Source organism: Schistocerca serialis, chromosome 7 (assembly GCF_023864345.2).
Source record: "Schistocerca serialis cubense isolate TAMUIC-IGC-003099 chromosome 7, iqSchSeri2.2, whole genome shotgun sequence".
NCBI lineage: Eukaryota > Metazoa > Arthropoda > Insecta > Orthoptera > Acrididae > Schistocerca > Schistocerca serialis.
This window is the reverse complement of record NC_064644.1, coordinates 569076328-569096703: the sequence shown is the minus strand read 5'-3', so window position 1 is coordinate 569096703 and position 20376 is coordinate 569076328.

Below are 20376 nucleotides of genomic sequence, written 5' to 3'. Positions count from 1 at the left end.
GGGTGAACATTCGACGCACGTTATGGCATAAGGGAGAAAAACGAATCCTTGTCGCAGTTGGTAGTAAAAACAAACTAACACATTAGTACACGGCGCAATATGCATCACAGCCTCTGGAAAAGTGTTGCCTAAGGTTTTCCTTTGTTTACAAGAAACGAATATTACATTTGGTCCTCGCGTTATGGAAGAGGTCAATCGTTTAACCTACTCGTTGAAAAATACACTCCTGGAAATTGAAATAAGAACACCGTGAATTCATTGTCCCAGGAAGGGGAAACTTTATTGACACATTCCTGGGGTCAGATACATCACATGATCACACTGACAGAACCACAGGCACATAGACACAGGCAACAGAGCATACACAATGTCGGCACTAGTACAGTGTATATCCACCTTTCGCAGCAATGCAGGCTGCTATTCTCCCATGGAGACGATCGTAGAGATGCTGGATGTAGTCCTGTGGAACGGCTTTCCATGCCATTTCCACCTGGCGCCTCAGTTGGACCAGCGTCCGTGCTGGACGTGGAGACCGCGTGAGACAACGCTTCATCCAGTCCCAAACATGCTCAATGGGGGACAGATCCGGAGATCTTGCTGGCCAGGGTAGTTGACTTACACCTTCTAGAGCACGTTGGGTGGCACGGGATACATGCGGACGTGCATTGTCCTGTTGGAACAGCAAGTTCCCTTGCCGGTCTAGGAATGGTAGAACGATGGGTTCGATGACGTTTTGGATGTACCGTGCACTATTCAGTGTCCCCTCGACGATCACCAGTGGTGTACGGCCAGTGTAGGAGATCGCTCCCCACACCATGATGCCGGGTGTTGGCCCTGTGTGCCTCGGTCGTATGCAGTCCTGATTGTGGTGCTCACCTGCACGGCGCCAAACACGCATACGACCATCATTGGCACCAAGGCAGAAGCGACTCTCATCGCTGAAGATGACACGTCTCCATTCGTCCCTCCAATCACGCCTGTCGCGACACCACTGGAGGCGGGCTGCACGATGTTGGGGCGTGAGCGGAAGACGGCCTAACGGTGTGCGGGACCGTAGCCCAGCTTCATAAAGACGGTTGCGAATGGTCCTCGCCGATACCCCAGGAGCAACAGTGTCCCTAATTTGCTGGGAAGTGGCGGTGCGGTCCCCTACGGCACTGCGTAGGATCCTACGGTCTTGGCGTGCATCTGTGCGTCGCTGCGGTCCGGTCCCAGGTCGACGGGCACGTGCACCTTCCGCCGACCACTGGCGACAACATCGATGTACTGTGGAGACCTCACGCCCCACGTGTTGAGCAATTCTGCGGTACGTCCACCCGGCCCCCCGCATGCCCTCTATATGCCCTCGCTCAAAGTCCGTCAACTGCACATACGGTTCACGTCCACGCTGTCGCGGCATGCTACCAGTGTTAAAGACTGCGATGGAGCTCTGTATGCCACGGCAGACTGGCTGACACTGACGGCGGCGGTGCACAAATGCTGCGCAGCTAGCGCCATTCGACGGCCAACACCGCGGTTCCTGGTGTGTCCGCTGTGCCGTGCGTGTGATCATTGCTTGTACAGCCCTCTCGCTGTGTCCGGAGCAAGTATGGTGGGTCTGACACACCGGTGTCAATGTGTTCTTTTTTCCATTTCCAGGAGTGTATTTACATTACCTGCTCCAAACCCGGGAAACTGACGAATGCGATTTACAGAACATTTCTTGAGAATGTTTTAAAACCATACGTTTCTGATAACAAATTTTGTCTAATACTGGATTCCAGGAGTGGACAAATTAATACTACAATATATGGCACAATATTTATAGATGGCGAGGGTCAGCCGACGTGCACACTGCCAAACTGCACACCTGTGTGCCACCCGTGTGATGTTTATTTCTATCGCCAGGTTAAAAACTTTATTTCCAGGTTTCAGAATTGCAGTGTGCTTCTGGAAACCCAGCGGGAATTGCACAATCGCACGGATGTAATAACTATTCACAGCATAATTCATAACCAACTATCAACACCGATTTTTCAGGCAATGTTATCGTGTGCGTGGTACGCATCAAAATTAATTCCCGAAAAAGACATATTTTTAAATGTAAACCTAGTTTGTTTTCCGCCGACTCTTCGGAAGGGACAGTGTAGCTGTCGAAAGATTGCGTTCATTAGATGTTCTTGGTGCCGTGAGTATACTTACTTCGAATGTTTATATGACAAGTACAATCCATCTAGTTGTTCGAAGAAAAGTGAGGACACGTAACAGCGAGTGAAAGAGCCATTGTAAAGTGACTTGTAGTAACATTTTAGTTGTTTACTATCCCAAGAGGTTTGAGAAATTTATTTGCCCACCTTATTATTATCATTCCTTATTGATTTACTTATTAACCCTCCTATCCCTATCAATTGAGATATGGAAAAATTCAAACGAAAAGAAGAACATCTGCTAGGTTTCATCGAGATTCGAAACCGGGTTCTCTGATTCCCAGCCAGATACCTTGGCCGTTGAGCTATTTTTTTTTAATCTCATTTTGTTCGTTTTCGTTCGTTGTATCTGCTCGGGGCGGACGTCGCAAGACACCCATTTCATTTCGTCGTTGATCCATTAATTCAGTTTTCTTTTATTTATTACAAAGGCCAACCGGCTCTCTGACCGAACACGCTGAGCTACCGTGCCGGCGTTATCGGTGCTGCGGGCGAGAAATGTTTACCATGTGGGTACAGAACCGGCAGCTGTAAAAGTTTCTTACCTCGATTTCTGGAAAAGTATGCGTTTTCGGACCCCATACCTGATGATGGAAACTGCTCTAGTTACAATTATCTATCCATCCTGCCAATTTTGAGTCGATTGCTCGTCATAACCTTTAGGGGTGATTTTCTCAAAAACGCGGGGGTGTTGACCCAAAATATCTTAGTTTCCATCGTTTTAGGTTGTACGCAAGCGACCCGCAAATTTGAGCCGAATCGGGTGGCCGTGTCTGAGGCCTTCCCCTTGTCAGCCCGAATCAGTGGCGAAATTCCCACTTATGCGAAATTTTCGTGAGAATTTTTCGTTCCTTCTACATATCGGATATTTTCATCTTTATCGGTATCGGATTACACTGAATGCATGACTTTTATGTTTTTACTCGAAAAACTCTTAGTTCTCTTAAGATAAATGTATGGTTATGGCTTAAAAAGCTAGTAGTTTTCTTCAGATAAATATATGCATATGGCTTTCCAGAATCTGCACGCTCTTATGCACCACGTCGTCGGCCCTTTTTTGGGAATTTTAATATGTTTTTTTTGTTCATGCTAATTGCAGATGATTTTTTAAAAAGCAAATATTTTAGAGTCGTGACTAAGCCATAACGGAATCCGTTTTTATTTTACTCCTCGGAGAGCACTGGACTAATGTTACGGAAACAGAAAACTGATCCAGATATCAAACAGGATGTCCGCTAACTGATAAGAGACTACAGTGTTGCGACTAGTTTTCTGGATATTACATGTCACTTGTCGATATTACTATCAGCTAAAACGATCACCCAGTCCTTTATGCAGATTGGCCTTCTAATGGCTGCCAGGGTCCATAAAAATTTGAGTATCAGTATTTTGTATTTAGGTTATTGATTTAATTTAAAATCTGAAAATGTTACCATATTCTACTGATGAAAAGGTATAATCTTGCCTTACAGTTTTAACACAATAAACCAGTATTAGAAATTGTGTATGTGTCTTGACACAGCGTATCTGACCGTTCATATGTTATCCAAACCAGTATTTGACCGTGAGAGAACTTTACACATGATTTCAAACAATTTCAAAACTTTTCCTTTCTGTCACCACCTACACCACCACTACCCCCTTACTTCGCTGTTCATTTATTAAAACTTCAGCATCACGTTTTAATTTGTTACACCTTTCCTACCAACTCTATTCCCAACACATGTTGCAGACACTATCCACATGTACCACTGAATGTACGTGCAAAATTTTAATACTGTATGACACACAGATCGGGATATACATCATAAACATTGATATGCCTGAAAAAAAACAGCTTTTCTTAAAATAGAGCACAAATTACCCATACTCATCCAGTTGATATCCGAAACCAATAAAACCAACACAGATTGGGATTTGCTTCTTCACCCATAAAGGTTTTACATCCATATCGAAGTACATTTAACGCACAAACTCATTTGTAAAGTAATCAGACGTTTGAGTGGATTTTGTATATGAAAGTCCGATGATTGTAAAGAATCTAAGGTGCTGGTGTTTCCTAACAAAATTGTTGTCATCTACCCCTAGAAGGCGATGTCCTGCTTGCCTGACTCATCTTCGCTCAGCCCATACCGCTCCGGACAGAAATTTGAAATTTGGAGAGGCTATTAATGTTAAACCCCTAAAGGAGTGAAATAGGGTATGAGAAGATTTCTAAAAATGTGTCACAGTTAAGGCAATTTGGAAGTTGGACCTATGAAAATTTATATTTGGGTTATCGGTCAGAACTTAAGAAATATGTGTTTCAGGACTTTTGGAAATTTAACCCCTATGGTGGTTAAATAGTAGGTGAATATTTTAAAAAATAAGTCATCATTAAAGAGCTACTGAAATATTTTGAAAGCTACCTTTATGAAAATTGGTATTTGAATGTCGGTTGCAAATAAAGAAAAACGTACTTCAGTTTTTTTTTTTTTAATTCAGTTGCTAGGCGGGAGGTGGCTATGAGAAGTGGTATTTCACTTTTCGGCTAGACATAAAGAAATAGGTATTCGGCGATGAAATGTCCTATGTAAATATCACCAGAAGAACGCAAAACACATGATTATATAAAACTGAGGACTCCAGTTACTAGAATCGCTTTTTGCTCAGATCTACATTCGGAAAAGACCATAATTCTGCTGCCTTAATTAGTGTGAAAAACTTAGGTGTTGCAATTTATGAACAACGTAAAAATTCGATTAAAGGAAATCAAAAGAAGTCTGTGTAGGCAGTGCAGCCTACGCTAGCGAAGCAACGGGCGCTAAACTAGTCTTTCCTGAAACAATAACTCGCTTGTCAGTCACGTCCGTTGGAAAATGACGTATAAAGTGATTAATGAAACGTATGGATGATCTCCAGACGCACAATGAAGAGCCAAAGAAACTGGTACACTGCTTACTATCGTATAGGGCCCTAGCGAGCACGCAGAAGTGCCGCAACACGACGTGGCATGGACTCGAAAAATATCTTAAGTAGTGCTGGAGGGAACAAAAACCATGAATTCCGCAAGGCTGTCCATAAATCCGTAAGAGTACGCGGGTGTGGAGATCTCTTCTGAACAGCACGTCGCAAGGCATCCCAGACATGCTCAATAATGTTCACGTCTGGGGAGTTTGGTGGCCAGAGGAAATGTTTAAACTCAGAAGAATGTTCCTGGATCCACTCTCTAGCAATTCTGGACGAATGGGGTGTCGCATTGTCGTGTTGGAATTGCCCAAGTCCGTCGGAATGCACAATGGACATGAATGGATGCAGGTGGGCAGACAGGATGCTTACGTACATCTCTCCGATCAGAGTCGTATCTAGACGTATCAGGGGTCCCATATCACTCCAACTGCACACGCCCCACACCATTGCAGAGCCTCCTGCAGCTTGAACAGTCCGCTGCTGTCATGCAATGTCCATGGAATCATGAGGCTGTATCCATACCTGTACACGTCCATCCGCTCTATACAATTTGAAACGAGACTTGTCCCACCAGGCTACATGTTTCCAGTCATCAACAGTATGATGTCGGTGTTGACGAGTCCAGGCGACGCGTAAAGCTTCATGTTGTGCAGTCATCATGGGTCACAAGTGGACCTTCGGCTCCGGAAGCCCATATGGATGATGTTTCGTTGAATGTTTTGTACGTTAACACCTGTCGATGGCCCAGCATTGAAATCTGCAGCAATTTGCGGAATTGTTTCACTTCTGTCCCGTGGAACGATTCTCTTGAGTCATCGTTGGTCCCGAGCTTGCCTCAGCGTTGTCGGAGATAGAATGTGAGATAGAATGTGTTACTGGATTCCTGATAATCACGGTACACTCGTGAAATGGTCATATGGGAAAATCCCCACTTCATCGCTACCTTGGAAAGGTGTGTCCCATCGCTCTTGTGCCGACTATAACACCACGTTCAGACTCACTTAAATCTTGATAATCTGCCATTTTAGCAGAAGTAACCGATCTAACAATTGCGTCACACACCTTTTGTCTTATATAGGCGTTGCCGAGTGCAGCGCCATATTCTGCCTCTTTACATATCTCTCGATTTGTGTACGCATACGTATACTAGTTTCTCTGGCGCTTCAGTATACGTATAGTTGTTGTGCAGTATAGTGCAAGAAATTTGTAGCGAATATTCCTCAGTAGAGTGAAATAACGTAACCGTATGAACGCAGAAATATCCAAGCATTCACAAAATTCTTGGAAGTTTTTATATGACTGGTGTCTGGTCTGTCGAACAAAATAGACACCACTTATGTCCAACGTTTATGGGCCCGGCAGTTATTTTATGAAAATGTTTCATTGCGCATGCAGAACTAACGTCAGAACTCGTACGGAAATCATAAATCTGCGGGTACGGGTTTAATGGGCAATGGTTGTTGCTGCGGAATAAGTAGGAAGCTAGGAATTTGGATGTGACGGAATGCGTGTCCGGATAGCCGAGGCGGTTGAGGCAACTGCTGCAGAGAACCAGGGCGTCCGGCGTCGAGTCACTGCCCGGTACGAATTTTCAACTCCCTCCGTTGCATAGCCGCAGTGCCCCGTCAGGTTGGAAGTCAGTATTTCCTTCCTGTCTATTTCTCACCCAATTTCCCTTCCATTCATTTCACGCCAGTGTCCTGCAGTTTGTAGCAACTTGTCAGTTTGTTGTGTATCCCATCCGTTGAAAGAAATACGTAAGAGAAGACTGCATAGTGTGCATCGAGTGACTGCAGTACACATTAATTATCCTGAAATGTTTTTATTTCCTTCTTTAGTCGATGAACTGTAGTATTTTTTCTGACGTCAAATGTTTCTTTATTTATCTTCCTTCTCCCCATATTTGTCAATCCATCTCCTGTGATAGCTCTGTTTAGAGATGTCGATCTCCCTTCAACTAAATTGACTGCTGAGTTATTCACTATCCTAATATCTACAGCCACGGAAAATTGCAAATGCACATCATCATTCCGTGGTAATTCAGTGTAACACTTCTTTCGAAAGTCATTCTCCTATAGATTGTCTTCAACTTTAACCTACCCTTCATCAAAGAGAAACTGTGATTTCAGTTTATATCCGCTCCTGGATACGACTTACAATCCAGTATCTGATACAGAATTCGATTCGATATCATTGCGTGTCTACAGACCTCTTCCAAGAACATCTCTTTCTCTTGAGAGTCTTAAAGAGTGGATTTCCTATTATTGGCTGAAAATTATACCTAGCCTCTAGGAGACTCTCTTTATCCCAATATCAAGTCCGTATTCTGCATCCCCCCTGTTTTGAATTCCGTGCCCTATCAGCTCGGTACGGGCTTTTGTTGAAGTTTCGAGAACATACCTTCACCAAGGAGTCAAGCAGTATATTGCTCCCTCCTACGTATATCTCGCGAAGACACCATGAGGACAAAATCAGAGAGATTAGAGCCCACACAGAAGTGTACCGACAATCTTTCTTTCCACGAACCATACGAGACTGGAATAGAAGTAAGAACCGATAGAGGTACTCAAAGTACCCTCCGCCACACACCGTCAGGTGGCTTGCGGAGTATGGATGTAGACGTAGATCAGAGTGTTCCAATCACCCATTGCTGTTACATTTCATCTCTCCCATTAGATGTATATCTGGATTATTGTTGTTGACGTTCCTTTGCTGTCGATTCTGATGAGAATAGTCCTGTTACTGTGAAACGTCCCCTTTGAACAATTATACATGACTGTGCTTAAACCGACACAAAATATTTCTGGCGCAACGCAATCTGACATTCAGTAATCCCTACAAAAGAATGGCCCTGACTAACATTAACCTATACGTTTCACAAATCACTTACCTCACCAAAAATCTTCGTTACTCGAACTACTGCAATACAGCGAGCGCCACTACTGCCAGCTAAATAAAAGATTCAAACTACTGAAGGCACTAACTACTGATAGGCATAGTTAGCAAATGAAAGATTTTAATAGAGAACAAAAAATGTATTTACCTTAATAGTCATAATATATATAGCAGTTCATGACATCCATTCTTACAAATCTACTGTTTCTGATGGACACACCTCCAGATTATCCATTCTCAAAAATCCGTCATCTCACTTCCCCACAACCACCACTGCTGGCGGCTCACCTCCAACTGCGCAACACTATGCGCTGTTAACAGCCAACAGCCCAACACTACAATGGCAGACAACAATGCAAACTAGCCACAGACTGCACACAGCACAGCCAGTGATTTTCATACAGAGCGCTACGTGGCGTTACCAATAAGAAAACCTAAACAGCCTACTTACATAGCCCCCATGCTCCCCACAAAAAATTTTATAAATTGTTTTGGGCACTGGCCAATACATATTTGAAAAAATTTTTCGTAGTTACAATAACGAAGATATCAAATGCACACACTTATTGATACACTGTTGGTCAAAAGCAAAAATTGTTCTCATAAAGACAGTCCTGATCATTTATCACAATAGTAATTACAGTTTTTTTTTTCACAAAGTCTCATTAGTAAAAGAAATTCCGCACAGAAGTTGTGGATTTCCATGCAGTCTTGAAGAAGTAGTGTTGTCCTTCCAACGGAAAGACAGTGCTGACTCTTGACATGCAGGCAGGTAATGGGTCACAACAGAGAAAACTCACTGCAGAGTCAGTCGAAGTTTTGAAGAATATTGGTAGGTAGGTCATCACAGAGTAGACCCACTGTAGTCCTGGTAGAGACTACGGTATTGGTGGGCCATCAAAGATGCAGACCCACTGTAGTCCTTGTAGAGACAATGGTATTGGTGGGCCATCAAAGATGCAGACCCACTGTAGTCCTTGTAGAGACGGCCAGCAGTCTTCTGTCGCAGCTGTGCAGGTGCACAATCACCATCGAAAAGTCTTGCGGACAATATAGCAAGTCCATAAACCACCACTTGTGCACTTACAGTTTTTGGAATTGTCCTTAGAGCCAGCAATGCTGTTATCCAGTCCCTTGCTGAATTATTAACACACGTGCAAACACTAACAGTCCCTACTTCTCACATATTGTCCATATACTATGGCCAACAGAAACGTGTGCAGTGAAATGTAACTTACAAGTTACTTAATTTGATGAACTGGTGTCAATTACAATATTATAACATAAGAATACAATAACAAAGGTACAAAATACATCATTAAAGAACATAACAATACAGATAACATTTGTGGTAATGCAGGCTTTACAGAAGAATCGAAATGACATATACATCAGTGTTACAGGAATTATGACATAAGTAAATACATAAAAGATCAGAATAACTCTTGAAACATCAACTTCACATGTGAGCATTAAAACAAAAAAAATAGATAATGTCTAAACATCTTTACAAAGTAAATAACATAGTATTTGAAAAATTCTAGAATGTAAATCTTATTAGCTTAACACTTAAAGACAGGAAAAAGACAAATACACAAGGGTACATAAACACATAGCGGAATAATACAAAAGGAAAGACAGGGTTCGTTTTCAGTGTGACATTTGGTACTGCAGTCCAACCCAAAACTTCGATCTGTAGATCTTTCCCCTTATTTCAACATTTGTTTCCACCAAAAAAAAATCGTATCCAAGCATGCTTTCTGTATTCTGTTCACATCCTCTTTCAAAATTCTTTTTTGGCCAAACCATTTTCTTATAGCTTCCCAATGCATTTCTTCCAATTCATCACAACTCGTTCTCACATATAGCCTACCCCATCTTAAGCTAACTTAAATCTACTAATCTCATATGCTAAACTAAGGGACGAGGCAATGCAGCAGCACAAAACAATTAACACAAACAGCAATGACAAAAAAAATGGAAATTGGCAAAGCAAGCTACAGTAAATCTAAATTACCAAGCAAATGCAACATTACAAGTAATATGAGCCAATGTGCAGCAACAAGAAAAATAAATCAGTAGTAAAACTAGCTTAACAGAGTAATACAAAGTGAAATTTAGTAGCACTATGCCTGGCAAACAGCAGCAGCAAATGCAATAACTTATATCTAAACATGACAAAGCTCAAGCAGAAAAAATATTACAGTAAAAATGGCCATGTTTAATACCTATGTCACACCTTAACACTAGAGTGAAGCATCACCTTGACTTACTCTAGTAGATAAGTTACCAACCTGTTAAAAAATTATTTTTGCAATTCCTGTGAAGGGAAATGTCTATTTGTGCTCACTTTTCTACGAAAGTACATCATAAAATTATTCTTTACTGGGTCTGTAGACAGAAAATAGTAATATTAGTACATCTATTAAATTTTATTTTAACCAATGCTGCTGCAGCTAGAAACTAGATATTAAACAAAATGAGCAAACTCTCAACTAGAAGGACAATAGATGTAAAATGTTTCTCATCATTTCATTATGCATTTTAGTAAATATCATAAATTAAAAGCTCCACAGTATAATCATATGTTTTCAAGTTTAAGCGTGTCATATTTGCGATGCTTTCTACAAAGAAATGTTAATAGCGAGGATAATGGCAACTTCTTTTTATTTTCTGCACCTGTGCCTCTGAAAGGCACACACTAATTACTTTTTTCCAGGCGATTGTCACGCAGCTGGGTGCCCATGATGCATTACATGAAGGTGGTCACTTAACTTTCTTACCGAAATACTTACGACAGCAGTGACAGTCTCATATAAAAATTTCACAGGTCGAGAATTTGCGTTACAAATGTGTAGAAACAAAATTCTATCAATATAACAGAGTCCAAAAAATTTTCGGCGGCATTGTGATACATTCACGCATGTACACACATTTCATAACTCTTTAAAGTATGATTCTCAGCTTATTGATTATAAACGTACCACAACAGCATAATATACATTGTCATCGCAATAATAACATCATAACAGATCAATCACATCTCAGAATCGTCGCAGCTTCTTTCAATAATTTCAAGACCTTCAATAAAGTAATCTACCTCAAACATACTTCAAAAATCATGATCCCTCACCAAATACATCATTCAAAGCTCTCATAGTATCACAATGGTTCCGAAAAAATATGAACAGTTCACAAAGTAAAGACAAAATACAATTTCATAAGTGTGAAGTTATCCAACTGAGCAATTACGTAAACATCTGTCACTGATGTAGTAAAATAAATGTTTGTCTCTCCCAGTTAAATGATCAGATAGCTGTGTAATTTACGTGTTAGAGAAATATGTTACCAATGTGTGAAGTTGTATAAGCAAATACCATATTAGGCTGCGCTCCTTGTGCTTGCCAAACACATGGTACACAAAGTAGGCGTGTACCCCCTTGAAGATAAATTTTATTATACCCTCAGGTGTTACAGATTACAGCAATGGAATGAAATGTATCACGGAAAACTTTCTTTGTAATTCAAAAATCTTGAAAAATAAATGGTTTAAGTACAAAATTAATCACTCAAATGCGTGTCCTGTAGCGCTAAATGTGCGTCTTGCTGTAAGACAATTCTGCGGAACTGTTGTAGTTATCGTCCTCTTTAAGCAAAGTTCTGCTGAAGTCAATGTACTTACCTCATCATAAACGAAAGTGAAATGCTTTGCATATAGATATTGTACTTATTACGTACCTTACTGTGATCAAGAAAGTACTATAATGTAACGTATTGTTGTGCTACGAAAAAGGCTGTCTCATTGTAGCTATACCACAAAAGTTACTACTAAAACATGTTTTACTTTCCCGAATAATACAGAAAAACTGTGCAGATATAAAACAGATACAGCGCAAAAGCAATAATATAAATTGTGTCACTCATTAGTAGCGTCGTGATATAATCGTGTAGTGTCAAATAAACTAACCATTGTGTCATCTGATATCTCTCAGAAAGTACTTTAAATCCAGAATGTATTTTCAAATAAAACAAAATGTTGCATTAAAATCTCATTAGCAGTACCGGTACATGTTCTAAGTATGTGAGCCTTATGGTCATTACGTAATCGTGCCACTAACAAGCAAGAATGTACACACACAATAACACTGTGACGTCTGTTCACTATAACAATGCACTCGTAAATACTGTCTAAAAATGTTCCCTAGGTTCTAGACTGGATAGTTAACTTCAAACGTTGTTGCATGTTAACAGTTTCTAAGCGTGACAAAGAGTACTAGTAATGTGAAGTGAAAGATTTTATGCAAAGACTAAGTTAAAAGCGTATTATCTCTCAATAAACGGTTTTACATATGAAATATAGTGCAATCTTTTACCCTTTCTAGTGCGCAGAGTTTCAACTTCAAAGCAATTATCATGTTGTATACGTCTTTAAGGAATTCTAAAACTTTTCTCAAGGTTAGCGTCTATGTTATTTTTCTCTGAGCCAGCCGGCGCATGTGGCTGCCTGCGGTGCCAGTCAGTGCCTATTGTCTCTTTGTTGGCGTGCGTCGTTATTGGGATTTGGAGATCTAACTACTACAAATTCACCTTGTCGAGAGGGCCCTGCCCTGTTTGAATCCCGCCAGTTCTGATACAATTCAGGTCTGTCGTTACGATTATATCGTCTGTCGTCAAGTCGGTAGATTCCATAATTTCTTTCTTGTCAGTCACGTGGTGGAGAATTTCTCCCGGAATCATAACTGCACGGTGGACCATTGCGTCCGAAGTTATTCTGTCTCCCTTGATAATAATTGTTTTGGTTGCCATATTGTCAGTTTCTGTGGTTATCTCTGTCATATTGATCACTACGGAAATGCGATCTTTCTCTGAAACTATTATTCTGCCAACGGTTGTCATATGGGTGGTGTCCGCTTTTGTCACGATTTGCGTTGTAAGAATAGCCTTGTCGTGTCCAGTTATTATTTCTTTCATCGCGGAATTGTGACGGATGTGACCTGTAATTGTTGTGCTTCTGTTTTCGAGTTCTGCGATTGTCAGTGTCAATTTGCAATTCTTGTAAGAATCCCTGAAAAGCTTCAATGTCGTCTTTGCAACGTCCTGCCAAAATAATATGTCGTAAATGTTCAGGTAATTTTATTAAGCAAATGCGGATGAGTTCTGAGGGGTTGTATGGGTTTGACAGGTACTGATTCTTGTGCAACATGTCTTCAAAATATTTCACAAGACTGGAAAATTCAGATTGTTCGAAATGTTTCATTATTATGATATTATGTTTTACTCGGTCTTTTGTAACTTGAGACCAATATGCTGAGAGGAAGGCATGATAAAATTCTCCTTCACTGTGGCAATCGTGAATGACTGATCGCATTCTTACAGCTGGTTCATTCTCTAAATAGCCACACAAAAATTTTAATCTGTGCTCTAATGACCAGTTGGGGGGGAAACAATGAGAGAATTGATGAAGCCACGCTTGTGGATGAATGTCATTGCCAGAATTCTTAAATGTTTTGAATTTGCGTGTAGTAATGAACAGCTTATAGTCAAAATCATCGTGTCGGCGAGTCGCATGTCGGTCAATGTTGCATCGTTTCGGCGGTTACATTTCAAAATTCGGTGCACCTTGCCAGTTTCTTTCATAATTTCCGAAATGCGCTGTGTTACTATTTTGCGGCTTTTCCGTATTTCTAAGTCCCTCTTCCCGTGTTGGAGCGCGAGTGTCCTCTGAAATACGTAATTCTTGTATTACCTGTGTCAGCTGATCTTGTACTTCCCGGATTTCTCTTTGGTGTTGTGTATTAATTTGATTCTGATTTTGTTTGAATTTCCTAATTTGTTCGTACTCTTCTGTGTCATTAAAGACTACCGGTCTTGCGTCATTCAGATTATCATCTACTTTTGTAGATAAATTATTTAGCTGATCCGAAAGTTCAACTACTTTCTCTGATAATGAACTAATTTCCTCCATGTGTCTTTCTGAACCAATTTTCAGAGCTTCTACTGTGCCCTTTAAGTTTTCCTGAGTTTTTGCAAGTTGCGTAACCAAATCGGTATATGCAACTGATTCAATTTTAGCTTGCAAGGTCTCATGATTTTCATGAACAATAGTTTGCAGTTCTTTTATGGCTGCTTCGTGATTCTGTAATGCGTTTTCATGCCGCGAAAAAATAGGTTGAAAATGCTCACAAATTTGTGTTTTTACGTCATTACAGACTTTTTGACATTTCGATTCAAAGTTATGTAACTCAGTAGTTAAATCTTCACGTGTTTGTTCAAGTGTTGTGTCTAACTTTTGAAGCTTTTGCTGTGTTTGTCTCTGATTTTGTTCCATTGTGTCTAACTGTTGGTGTGTTTGTCTCTGATGTTGTTCCATTGTGTCTAACTTTTGAAGATTTTGTTCCATTGTGTCTAACTTTTGAAGATTTTGTTCCATTGTGTCTAACTGTAGCTGTGTTTGTCTCTGATTTTGTTTCATTTGCTGCATTCATTGCAATAATAATGTATTCATGTTTGGAATCTGTTCCTGTATGCTTTTCGGCAGTGCATTTGCACCGGCAACATTTGCATTTTGACGAGCGGAAAATGTGTCTTGACTTATTTGAGAAAACAGTGAGGGCCCAAAGCCTGAGTCTACAGTATTTGCAATATTGTGTTCTGTCATTTCGGATTCCTGAGGCGAGCTGTTGCCGACCGATCGATCGATAATGCTTCCCTGTTCACTACTTGTTACACTGTCTACACCATTATTTGCCACCCGCTCCATTTGCCTATGCACAATTACCAAATTACTACTTTGAATGTCTGTTAATTCATTACACAGTGGTGCTGATAAGCTACGCTCGTCGTCACTATTATTTCTCAGTTTATTTTGGAGCCTAGTGTTACGTTTTTCACACGCCATTATTGTCACAATATTTCACACGATATCACAGAAAAGCACAATTTGAAGAGCAAAAATAAGACAACACATTAACATAGCACTGAAAAAAATATCTAGTTAATTGCAAGCGCAGCTGCGAAATACTTGGTGCAAATTTACATGCATGCCACAACTGTTTTACTGTACAACAATGAAAGACTGCAACTACAAAGGAGATTTTCTCTACAATTACGCGCTAGCAATAAACAAAAGCTACAATAACCACACAAACTACAAGAAAAAAATCAGAAGATTCCAATGAGGTATCCTCGGCTAAGGGTCGACATATGAAACGTCCCCTTTGAAAAAATTGTACATGACTCTGCTTAAACTGACACACAATATTTTTGGCGCAACGCAATCTGACATTCAGTAATCCCTACAAAAGAATGGCCCTGACTACCATTAACCTATACGTTTCACAAATCACTTACCTCACCAAAAATCTTCGTTACTCGAACTACTGCAATACAGCGAGCGCCACTACTGCCAGCTAAATAAAAGATTCAAATTACTGAAGGCACTAACTACTGATAGGCATAGTTAGCAAATGAAAGATTTTAATAGAGAACAAAAAATATATTTACCTTAATAGTCATAATATATATAGCAGTTCATGACATCCATTCTTATAAATCTACTGTTTCTGATGGACACACCTCCAGATTATCCATTCTCAAAAATCCGCCATCTCACTTCCCCACATCCACCACTGCTGGCGGTTCACGTCCAACTGCGCAACGTTACGCGCTGTTAACAGCCAACAGCCCTACACTACAATGGCATACAACAATGCAAACTAGCCACAGACTGCACACAGCACAGCCAGTGATTTTCATACAGAGTGCTACGTGGCGTTACCAATAAGAAAACCTAAACTTCCTACTTACAACTGAATAGTTCACTTACACAGCCTCTGACGTAACTTCTTATTCATTACGAATCTGTTATACCAGATCCATAAAAATGAAACCATGGACGAATACACCCCAGAAAAGATGCACGTGGAGAAGGAATAAAGTGTCACATTAATGGTGAGCGGCGAGTGTAGCGAGTTCGAAAATTTGGTGGGCAGTGCGCCCACGCATCATTTGCTCCCTACACCATCAAACCTGGACCACCAAAACTATCAGGTTCGACAATGCTGGATGGACCCTCACTTAGCGAGAGATGGGAACACCTAATGCACCCAGGAACGTATTCCAACATAATCGTTTTGACGGTCCAGGTTTATTGTATGAAAAAGCATAAATTTTTATGGGCGTACTGAGCCCCAAGCCCCTGAACGTGGCACGGTCACAGGTCAACGTCATTGTGGGACCACACTCCTTTCGTATGTGCATCTTTTCATAAGTGCATTCGGCCTTGACCTAATTCTTATGGATGATAATGGGTGACCATATCGAACAGCGTAGGTGGAGGAACTCTCGGAGCGAGAAGACATTCAGCGAATTGACTAAACTGTCCGTTCTCCCGATTTAAGTCCCACCGACCACGTTTGGGATGTATTGGGGAGGAGTACTGCAGCACAGCCACGTGCTCCAGCGACCACCGAGCAGCTGGTAGCTGCACTGGAGCAGGAATTGAACGCTCCACCACAAGAACTCCTAACCAACTTTCTGGTCAGCTTGGGAGCGTCTTGCAGAGCACGCGTCGGTGTCCGTGGTGACCACACGCGTTATTGAGAAGCGTGTCCCGCCTTTTGTAATGTCCGAGGCGCCATCATAAAGCGCGGTCACCTCAGTGTAATTATTGACTTTGAATGGAAGTGCTACTTCTTGTAAATAATACGAGGGTCACTCCAAAAGAAATGCACACAATTTTTTTTAAATCCACCTTTTATTCGACAGTATTGGTCAAAAATAGTCTTGGTTGCAATTTTAGTTTTTTTTATTTTTCAACGACGCGTTTCGCCTTATTTAGGCATCTTCAGGTTATCTTTCCTAGATGGACGCGAGAGGCACCAAGATCTGCATAACGCGTTCCCGTTCACAGGAATGAGTAACAGTAAGATAGGGGCTCAGGTAGGAAGCATAATGCCTCTCGTGTCCATCTAGAAAAATAAAAAAACTAAAATTGCAACCAAGACTGCTTTTAACCAATACTGTTAAGCACTGGTTTGCTGTTATGCCACATATGGACTGGAAGAATTTTTATTCTACATGTTTGAAAGTTTTACAGTGTGTAGGTACATCCTTTAGGAACAATATTTTCATTTCTCCACATAATTTCCATCTCTCTCAACTGCCTTACGCCATCTTGGAACCAGCGCCTGTATACCCGCACAGACCAACCTGTTGGAGCCACTGTTTGGCAGCGTGCACAAAGGAGTCATCATCTTCAAACCTTGTTCCACAAAGAGAGTCTTTCAGTTTCTCAAAGAGATGGTAGTCACATGGAGCCAGGTCAGGACTGTAAGGTGGGTGTTTCAGTGTTGTCCATCTGAGTTCTGTGATCGCTTCCATGGTTTTTTTGACCGACATGTGGCCGTGCATTGTAGTGCAATAGCAAAAGATTCTGCTTTTGCCCATGTGGTAGAACACGACTCAGTCGAGCTCGAAGTTTCTTAAGTGTCGCCATATATGCGTCAGAATTTATGGTGGTTCCACTTGGCATGATGTCCACAAGCAAGAGTCTTTCGGAATCGAAAAACACCGTAGCCATAACTTTTCCAGCAGAACGTGTGGTTTTGAATTTTTTTTTCCTTGGGTGAATTTGCATGAGGCCACTCCATTGATTGCCTCTTCGTCTCTGGTAAAAAAAAGATGCAGCCAAGAAATTCATCTCCACCATTCTCGTACTGTTCCACAAGTTCGCTGCATGTCGTTTTTCTTGTGTCTTAGTGAGCCACTGTCAACATCCTGGGAACCCACCTGGTACGAACCTTTTTTAACGCTAATACTATCAGTATTCTGCAAACACTTCCTTCCCCTGTCCCAACGTAGCGTGGCAATTCGTTCACTGTGATGCGTCTGTCAGCAGTCACCAATTCGTTAACTCTCTGCACATTGTCTGGAGTGTGTCCAGTACGATGCCTGCGGCTGCGAGGACAATCCTTAATATTGCCGTGCCCGCTTTCATCAAGTAACCTGGTTGCCCACTGACTGACTGTACTGCGATCGACAGCATACACCTTTTTCAACGTCTTGTGGATGTTTCCCACTGCCTCGTTTTCACAGAACAGGAATTCTATGACAGCAGGTTGCTTCTGACGAACGTCAAGTGTAGTAGCCATCTTGAAGACATGCTGTGACGGCGCTACTGACGGAAACAGGTTGAACCAAGTTTGAAAACAAGCGGGAAGGATGTATCTACACACTGTAAAACTCACACATGCGGAATGAAAAATGTATTTTTTCAAAAATAGTGTGCATTTCTTTTGGAGTGACACTCGTACATTTCAGCTATCAGTCGTCCTTTCGAAATTTTATTGGTAGACCTAGATTTCAGCTAGAAACAAGCTGAATTCTAGATCTGCCAATAAAATTTCGAAAGGACGACTGATAGCTGAAATCTATTATTTACAAGTCAATATCAGTCACTGCGTGTAACAGCCTCTGAATGGAGGGTAACCTGATGAGTGCTACTTCTGTACGTCTCAGCGATTGTTTCTTTGAGTTACCTTGTGTATTGTATGGTAGCACTTCTTTCTACGTATAATCCAAGTTCCACCAAGGTATGTTATTTGAAAGTGACACACCATACGAAAGCTACTTTCATCCTTCAGATTTCCGCACCAGTGCGTAGTACCGGACATGTATGATGTGAATAACTGAAGTAGGTTTTCCTTTTAATTCTTATGGATGAACCCGCAAATTAAGACATTTTTAAATGTGCAACAAGATACTGCCACGTCGTTTACGTTTGTCACAAAGGTACAAAGTCACTATCAGCCAAAACTAGTCACTATCAGCTACAAAAACGATATCAGGCGCTCAGGTTGATGCCGTGTTCCTTGGTTTCAGTAAGGCATTTGACACAGTCCCGCATTTCCGTTTAATGAAAAAAATAAAAAAATACGAAGTGTCGGAGCAGACCTGCTAGTGGATTCAATACTTACAGACAGAACTCAACACGTCGGTCTTAACGGAACTAAATCGACAGATGGAAAGATAATATCCAAAGTACCACAGGGAAGTGTGATAGGACCGTTGCTGTTTACAATATATACAGGGTGGTCCATTGATCGTGACCGGACCAAATATCTCACGAAATAGCGTCAAACGAAAAAACTACAAAGAACGAAACTCGTCTAGCTTGAAGGGGGAAGCCAGGTTGGCCCGCTAGATGGCGCTGCCATAGGTCAAACGAATGTCAACTGCTTTTTTAAAAATAGGAACACCCATTTTTATTACATATTTGTGTAATACGTAAAGAAATATGAATGTTTTAGTTGGACCACTTTTTTCGCTTTGTGATAGATGGCACTGTAATAGTCACAAACATATGACTCACAATTTTAGAACAGTTGGTAACAGGTAGGTTTTCTTTTAAGAAAAAAACGTAGGTACATTTGAACATTTTATTTCGGTTGTTACAATGGAATACATGTGCCTTTGTGAACATATCACTTCTGAGAACCCATGCTGTTACAGCGTGATTACCTGTAAAAACCACATTAATGCAATAAATGATCAAAATGATGTCCGTCAACCTCAATGCATTTGGCAATGCGTGTAACGACATTCCTCTCAACAGCGAGTAGTTCGCCTTCCGTAATGTTAGCACATGCATTGACAATGCGCTGACGCATGTTGTCAGGCGTTGTCGGTGGATCACGATAGCAAATATCCTTCAACTTTCCCCACAGAAAGATATCCAGGGACGTCAGATCCGGTGAACGTGCGGGCCATGGTGCTTCGACGACCAATCCACCTGTCATGAAATATGCTATTCAATACCGCTTCAACCGCACGCAAGCTATGTGCCGGACATCCATCATGTTGGAAGTACATCGCCATTCTGTCGTGCAGTGAAACATCTTGTAGTAACATCGGTAGAACATTACATTGAAAGATTCAGATTTCCATCGATAAAATGGGGGCCAATTATCCTTCCTCCCACAATCCCGCACCATACATTAACCCGCCAAGGTCTCTGATGTTCCACTTGTGGATTTTTCGTGGCCCAATAGCGCATGCTGTGCCGGTTTACGCTTCGTCTCTGAATAGAACGCGAGCAAAAAATCTATCATCGTCCCGTAATTTCTCCTGTGCCCAGAGGTAGAACTGTACACGACGTTCAAAGTCGTCGCCATGCAATTCCTCGTGCACAGGAACATGGTACGGGTGCAATCGATGTTGATGTAGCTGTTGTAACTGCGACCAGGACGTTCGCGGACTAGCAGTGACGGAAAGCGCGGCGGGAACCGCGGAGAGGTACGCGAACAACAACACAGCGGGAGAGGACGGACAAGACCGACGGAGGGCA